This window comes from Rhagoletis zephyria, unplaced genomic scaffold, assembly GCF_001687245.7.
Source record: "Rhagoletis zephyria isolate East Lansing unplaced genomic scaffold, Rhagoletis_zephyria_1.1 Rzeph_scaffold_03627, whole genome shotgun sequence".
NCBI lineage: Eukaryota > Metazoa > Arthropoda > Insecta > Diptera > Tephritidae > Rhagoletis > Rhagoletis zephyria.
In genome coordinates this window covers 27,897-36,066 of record NW_016160710.1, presented here as the reverse complement: position 1 = coordinate 36,066, position 8,170 = coordinate 27,897, and the positions used below count along the sequence as shown (strand labels likewise).

The following is an 8,170-nucleotide window of genomic DNA, read 5'->3' as shown; positions in this document are numbered from 1 at the left end:
GCTTTACTTTACAGCGACTTGGTAGAATCAAGAGGTCTCCACAAGAATCGACAAATACATTTCGGCATTTAAGGGAATTTCGTCTCTTTAGCCTGCATTGAATTTCTGTAGTCCAACGATTCTCACCCATTTTGTCTTGTTGGCGCCAGCGAATGAAGAACAAAAATTTCTTCAAATTTAAAAAGTAAAAATTTCACTACCAACAATTTAAAAATACTCTTAAAACTTGCAAAGAAATTTGGAAAAGAAATATCACTCTTTTTGTTTTTAGGAGTAGGGTGGGAGTGTCATTGATAAAATTAGAGCGAGAGAAAGTTTTTCTTACAAAACCTTTCATTATTGAATCATGGTACAGTTCCATAAGTAAAGTAACTATTCTTCTTACCGTTTTTTCTGGCAGGCTGTAGGTGTGTTTCAAGCAGGCTGTAGGTGTGTTTTTAGTTGGTGTATTGGTATTTTTAGGTTCAGTGTGTTAGTGCATTTTGAATAAATTGTAATAGAAATAAAAGAAATTGTAGTAGAAATGAAAGAAATTGTAGTAGAAATGAAAGAAATTGTAATAGATAAGAGCACATGCCAAAAACAGGAGGTCCAGCTGTAGGCACTTTTTGGCAATCAGCTGATAGTGTTTTTACTTATGAAACTGTACGGTGGTTCGTATCTTTGAGCAATATAAACTGCCTTTTTTATTAATAGTAAAAAAGTCATAACTAAATCCATGCACTAACATTTTTTTTTATCGGGCATATTTGCAAGCATATTTTTATTCTTGCTTATTGTTTTCGGCCTTGGTTATAATGTACCACACAATTTTTAAGAATGACATTTTACTAGGGGTCATCAAACATGAAAAAATTATCATATTAAAATTCACGTATTCATCCAGATTCAATGAGTAAATACATACGTACAGGCCCGTCGAGAGGGAGGGGGAAAAGGGGTGAATCCCCCCGGGCCCGGGCTTCTTAAAGGGGCCCGAAATATCAGAACCACAACTTGTTATTATTTTTTTACAATGTAATTGCTCCTTCGTTATTAGGGTTGCCAGATTTTTCATGCTAAAAAATAAGTACTTTTCAGTACATTTTTATTCAAAGCGAAATTATGAATGTAAGTAACAGATAATACTTTAAAACGCCAGTGTACTTATTTTTAACAATAGTTTGGTATAAAATTAAAATATATTTCATAATAAATAAAAATGTTATTAATTTTAACATGAGTGTACACATCATTGTACACAGGAGCCAATGAGTTATTTTATATTTATGACATTTTTGAATTGAGATAATTTCCATCTTCAGTGTTTAAATAGTAAAAGAATTATATACATTTAATTTTAAAAATACTTTTAATTTGAAGTTCACTTTTAAAAATTTTAACCAGAAGCCGGTTTCTCTCTTTGCGCAAGGAAACAAACCTTATACTTAAGATCCTCTCAGTTGCTTCATTTTACATATTTTTTCAAACTGTGGAAAAGTATTACTTTTTAAGAAACTTCCTCTATAGATCCTCATGGAAAGACCAAAAGCCTGATTATGGCAACTTAACTTAACGGAACGTAGAACTAAGAGAATCAAAATGAAACAGATTTCGACGTGGCATTAAGTTACGTTAAGTTTCGGCTGTTCAATTATAAGCAACACAATTTTGNACACTCGACAAAAAAATTTCAGCCTTATTTTTAAATAATTTAAGCTCATCATATTATCGCAACTGGTACGTAACGACCCAGCGATATGCACATAAAACTATTGATATTCTTGTTGTATTAATTTCTTGGGCATATCAAACATTATTTGAAATATTTCAACTATAATTAAATTATTTGCTTCCTACTTTTTACAGTGCAGTTTAAGCAGGTTTCAACGTTGTGTAAAAACCTTAAGAAAATCATAAAGTATTTTGTTTGAATTGCAAATTCAGTACAAATCAGTACAAATTTTGAAAAATCAGGACATTAGCGTACTGATTGATGAAATTAATAAAATCAGTGCAAGAGTTGAAAAATCAGTACTGTACTGATAAAATCAGTACCTCTGGCAACCGTATACGTTATAGGCCTTCATTGAAAACATATACGAATCGTGCTAATTCTTTTCGACTCTATAAATTAAAGAAAATGATCATATGGCCCAAAACGCGGATGGTTACCGCTGCTTTTCAAAACCCGCTGAAACTCGCTAGAATACAACTTTCGGATAGTTTTTCTTCTTTTAAAAGCTGCTTTATATTATCGAAAAAGTCTGCTCTCCTTACATGATGTTTTCAAAAGTTGGTACACAGTTTCTTAGCTTAAGGATGGAACCCAAGAGCTACGTATAGTCTGTTTTGTGCAATAAGTAGCATGAATTAAGCAGACTTGCGATTTGACATGTAATCCAATGAAATTAAGAACATAATAATTATGAATACAGACTTCTGTTGCTGTGCAGCTGTAAGTCGGTTCAGAAGTAATTTTCTGCTTACAACTCGAACTGGAGCTTACAACTGTGCCAAGATATTAAGGTTTTCCGGGGTTAAGTACACGAAAAAAAGCTTTAATGGCCACTTTTGTTTACTCTAAGACATTTAGTACTATTCTTACCATTCAAAATGCGTCTTAGAGGGTTGCTTTACGAGTTTTCCTTCAGAATCTATGGCCATTGGAAGAACGCATATGCTTGGTTTGGCGATGTATGATTCGAGGACAAGAAGGTTAAAGTGGACGTAACTCTTGAGAAAAAATCTTATAGCACCATTCGAGAGTGCAAATTGAAGGATAATAATATTTAGTACTAGAAAAATACTTCAGATAATTCCAATAGATTTTGATTATCTAATCAGAAAATCTTCTTCTTTTAGCTTTTTGTTTCACTTCTTTTGGTATCGTTCCTTTTTAAATAATATAATTCCCGCGTTTTTTTTATTTTTCTACGTAATTTTTATTTTCCGAGCCTATTTGAGTAANCTCGTTCCTTTTTATTTTTTTTATTTTTCTACGTAATTTTTATTTTCCGAGCCTATTTGAGTAATACAGTGGCCCGGCTGGTTTGGCCATGTCGTTCGATTGGGCACCGAACCTCCAGCTCTGAAAGTATTAAAGTCGGAACCCGCTGGTGGTAGCAGAGGAAGAGGTAGGCCCCCACTGCGATAGAAAGACCAGGTGGAGAAGGACTTGGTTTCACTTGGCGCCAGTTTGCACAGAAGAGAAACGACTGGCGCGCTTTGTTAAACTCGGATGAAATCGCTTAGGGGCTTACAGCGCCAAATAAGAAGAAAAAGAAAAGGATTTGAGTTAAAAAGAACATAAATTCTAACTATGAGTCAATAGCACGTTCAATAGCTTACAAAGTTGCTTTCAAAATGAAACTTATCTCTAACTAAATAAAAAATAATTTTACCTGAAAATTTAATTATTAAAAAAGACTCCTATACGGTTGACAAACGGGCTCGCTTATTTGCATAAACAGCCTTTATTTGCTTTAACTCATGCATGTTCCTCTTTAAATAGGGCTGCAAGACGTTCCGGTTTTCCCGGACATTTCCCGGTTTTAGACTATTTGTCCCGGTGTCCCGGTCCAACCTTAAAATGTCCCGGGTTTCGTTTAAGTGTCCCGGTTTTCGTTTTGATTGTACAAAATAAATCACTACACTAAGAGAAAAAACGCGTTGTAATACTCGGAAAATTTAATGAATTCACTGAGGGAAATAACGCACAGTAAAAATGAATATTTTTTATTTGTTTATCGTTTTAAAATGTTCGTATTTTAAAATAATATTTTCATACCACGCACGCGTGGTGTTGATTCAAACTCAACATTTGAATGCACATTTACATACATGTCTGTGCGTGAAGATGCCTGCCACAATTCTCCAGAGGGTACAGGGTCAAATCCCATTACAGGCAGCATGGAATTTAAATATTTTTTTAACTTAATTATGAAAAAGCAATCGGTAAGTGCAAAGCGCTTCATTTTAATATGGGCGTATTTGAATTGAATATTTCAATACCAAATTTGTTATACTTAAATGAATAACGAGTTGGGTTGGTGCTCTTTCATATGCGCATTTTTTTTAATTTAGCACGCTTTCTTAATTGTAAATAGCGTCCGGACTTTGCTCCGATCGGGTAGATTTACTCCGATTTCTTTTTTAAATTTAAAATCTACTCCCTACTCCACTTGGCCCGAAATATGCTCAGGTTTTTTTTACTTTTTTGCATTCACATTAGGAATATATTACAAAATAATTAACTTTAAAATTTTTTGTCCAATCACTTTTGTGGCACCAAGATATTGTATAGAAAGGTGTGACAGAAGTTATCTCTTTTACTCTTTAACCCTTTTTTTGCGGAATCACTTTTTTATTTTTCAAAGCAAGGGATTGATTAAGGACTAGAAAAATGGTTTGTGTATGTGTGTATGGTTAGCAATTTGGCAGAGTATAAGCTAACATTAGCTATTTTACCACACAGTAGTGCTGCTGCCGAAAGAAAATTTTCGGAGATGAATCTCATTAAAAATAAATACAGGAACAGGCTTAATGTCGAATTAGTTGAAAGCTTAATGTTCGCAAGAACTCTTATTAACAAAAAGTCGGAAATTTATACGCCGTCCGATAATTTACGTTTTTTTTTTTTAACATTATAAATCAGTTTATGGAAAAACTACTAGCGAAGTACGGGAAAAATGGAAGAGTAAAAACGGTAATCTCTTTGTCAGAAATAGCAAAACTTAACCCAAATAATTTCTACTGACGTTTGCTTATAATTTGCTGTATTTGCGTATAATTTAGCAGATCGCCAAATGACAAAAAACTGCCATGTAAACAGAAAATGGCGTCCACGGTGTTTTTGACAGTTTTACTAGAAAGCGTTCCCGTACTTTTTCGCTTCTCTCTCTTTCTCTAAGAGCTATTTTCCTTTTTGACGGTTTAACAGGTTTTATTCAGAACAGTTTAAGAACGAAACTAATTTTTTCTTGTACTATTTAGAATGTTGATCTGCTCCGAAAATTTCATTTTTACTCCAATTTTTCGAGTCATTAACTCCCGAGTCGAGTTTCAGTAGTCCGAACGCTGATTCTAAACTTCTTTCTCTCAGTGCACCGATTTCATTTTTGAAATATGTAGTTACATCTCCAGATAGTTAAACTGTGCACAAGCAATAGTTGATGAATAATATATGTATGTACCTAAATACGTTTAAAATGTCGTGCACAGAGTTTTCCAATTATACTAAGAAAAATACAGAAGTTTTGAAGCAATTTCACAGCAACGAAAAATATGATTCGATATTTTAATGTTATCTTCTACTTTTTTTGTAATACTTTTCTTTTATGAAACCTAGAGTACTTAACAGTGCCGTCATGGGCGTAGCCAGGTAGGGGCAGGGGGTGCTCGAGCCCATCCCCCCCTCCCCTCCCAACTTTCAAATTTTCCTTATATATATATAAAATAGTACCCTGAAATGCCAGCTTAATAAGGTCGAGCGCCGAGGTTTTCCCGAGTTCAGCACAAAGTTTAGAAATTTTATATTTATGTATTTTGATGTGTTTAGTATAAACTGTATTTTTATAAAGGATAAAAAAGGTGCGTGCATTTTGAAAAATTCTCTGTGCTTTAGTTGTGATAAGTTGTTTTGTTTTGTTGGCTTACGTTGTAATGATCTCATGATCTCATGATTTTATGTTTTTGTTCTTGTCTGTCAAAATAAAATTTTACTACATCCTTTCGCGCGTAATTTTTTCGAAGCGAAAGGGAATGGAGCGAGAGTCCCTTCCCCCCCTTTCCCCCCTAAAGTGTCCCGGTTTCGCAACGGAGATATCTGGCAGCCCTATCTTTAAAATGTGCGCAAGCAGCCGAACAAATGCACGAAATGTTTGGAAATTAACTCGGATCAGGGGAATTTTCGATGAAAACACTGGTAAAAACGGCCAGCTGTTGTCTTTTGTACAAGTAAGCAAAAAATGCGCGCGAGTTCCGCGTCCGCGGTAGCCGAGTGGTAAGAGTTACGGGCTACAAACCTGTAGCTGCCAGGTTCGATCCTCGGTTGCAGCGATTGCGAAAAAAGTGTTATTTTTGTTATATTTATTTTATGTTATTTATATATTAATAATGGATTGGCGCTTACACATATGTTAGTGCTTGGCCGAGCTTCTCCTCCAAATTGTGCGCCTTGATGTTGTCACACAAAGGGGAGGGACCTACAGTTTTACGCCGACTCTGAACGGCGAATGTATTTTTATGAGAAGCTGTTTTTCATGGCAGAAATACACTCGGAGGTTTGCCATTGACTGCCGAGGGGCGATTGCTGTTAAGAAAAAACCTTTTTTCTATATTTTTGCGATGTTGCTTTGACCAGGGATTGAGCCCTGGCCCTGCGGAGTGTAAGCGCGCACTGCTTACCGCTACACCACAGCGGCTTACTTACTTTCATTATATCACATTTTTTATTTTATATCACATTTTTTATGTGACAATTAGCTATTTTAAATGTTTAAAGTTGAATTTTATTAAAAATTCAACAACTAACTGAAAGCAATGTTAAAAAAATATAGAACTTATAAAAAAATTAATAAAAACGACTGCCGACTTTATTTTCACTTAGAAAGTTAAACGCTGATTATTTTATCGAATACTGTTTTTATAAACTTCAAAGTAATACAGGGCAAGCGAAGAAAAGCAAGAACAATGCAAAAAATGGTGGTCCTTAAATATAAACCCTTAATTTCATGTTGTGCTTCTTTATTTTCATTAATTTAAAGGTTTATCAGGATTAATGAAGGATGAATTTTTATCATTGAGAGAAGAAGATTCGTGTATATTTACGTTGTCCGATACCTGAGAATATGCATGCCCCAGATATAATCAAAAATCTGCGAAACCTGAGAAATATTTTTTTCCTTGGTTTCTATTTACATTAATACAATGTGACTTTTTAGTACAGGGCCCGAGTTTTCTCTCGACGGCCCTGCATACAGGGCCACAACATATATCGTGTATATAAATTTAAAAATCACCGCAATTTAAAATGTTTAGAGTTTTGATAGTTTTACATTTTTTGAAGTTTCCCATTTTAAATAATTTGAATGGAATTCCAAAACTTTCAAAAGTTTGTGAATTTGAGAAATTTTAGTAAATAATAAATCAATATAATGATATAATAATTTTTCAAAAATTTTGAAAATTTAGGAATTCTAACAAATTTTTTCTAAGTAAAAGTGTCGAATATACAAAATTGATCAAACGAAATTAAAAGTTTTCGAATGTTGAAAATATTTTCATATTTCGTCGTTTTTGAAAGTGTAAAAAATTTTCGTAAGTCTTGAAGATTCAAAAAATTTTTGGACGTTGATGTTTTCAAAATTTTCAAAAAATTTAAAATTATCAAACTTTGTCATATCAATACAAAATTTTGGAAAAGTTCTGAAAAGTGGAAAAATTTTGGAATTTTTCAAAAATGTTAATATCTGTTAGAATTCTAAGAATTTTCGATTTTTTACACACAAGTACCATGAACATAAGAATTTTTCGACAATTTGTGATGTTTGACATTTTTACATTTCAGGATGGATTTTAGGATAAATAAAATTCTCAAAATATTTGGAATTTTGGAAATTATCCTAAAAATAATATCTCTGAAGAAATTTAATAATATTAGTTTTCGTTGTTTTCTGAACCTGTGAAAATATTCAAACTTGCTGTGACTTTCAACTGTGTAAAATAATACAGATTCGAAAATATAACAAAAAAGTAAAACTTTAAAATTAAGTACATAATTCAAAATTTTGAAAATTCAGTGAATTCGAAAAACTGATAGGCCTACTTAAATAACACAATACTTCGAGCTTAGCGCACAGCTGAAATTTCAAACTCAAGTGAAATTTGACACACTTTTTCCATTAATTAAAATTTTCAAAAGCATCCATTTATTAGGTTTGTTCCCCAAGCTTCTCGAAGTCAGTTCGAGTTACATACACGCGCTCCCAAGTAAGTTTTCGAGTTTCTTTGATATACGCTCACAGTTTGAAGTTTGCTCGAGTTTTTCTACAAGTAGCTTGTGGGACAAACCTATAATATAATCTTGTAATGATATTTCACGATATTCAATTGAATATTATGAAAATACATGTTACACAGTTTCCCCAATTTCCCCTACCTGGGTCCGCCACTTCCTGCATACGTACTT

General features: G+C 33.3%; 1 protein-coding gene across 2 annotated transcripts in view; it reads left to right on the top strand.

Moving 5' to 3' along the window:
* Positions 1-8,170, top strand: part of Fuca (alpha-L-fucosidase) — a 48,377-nt gene that overhangs the window by 24,206 nt on the left and 16,001 nt on the right. The window lies entirely within an intron of this gene.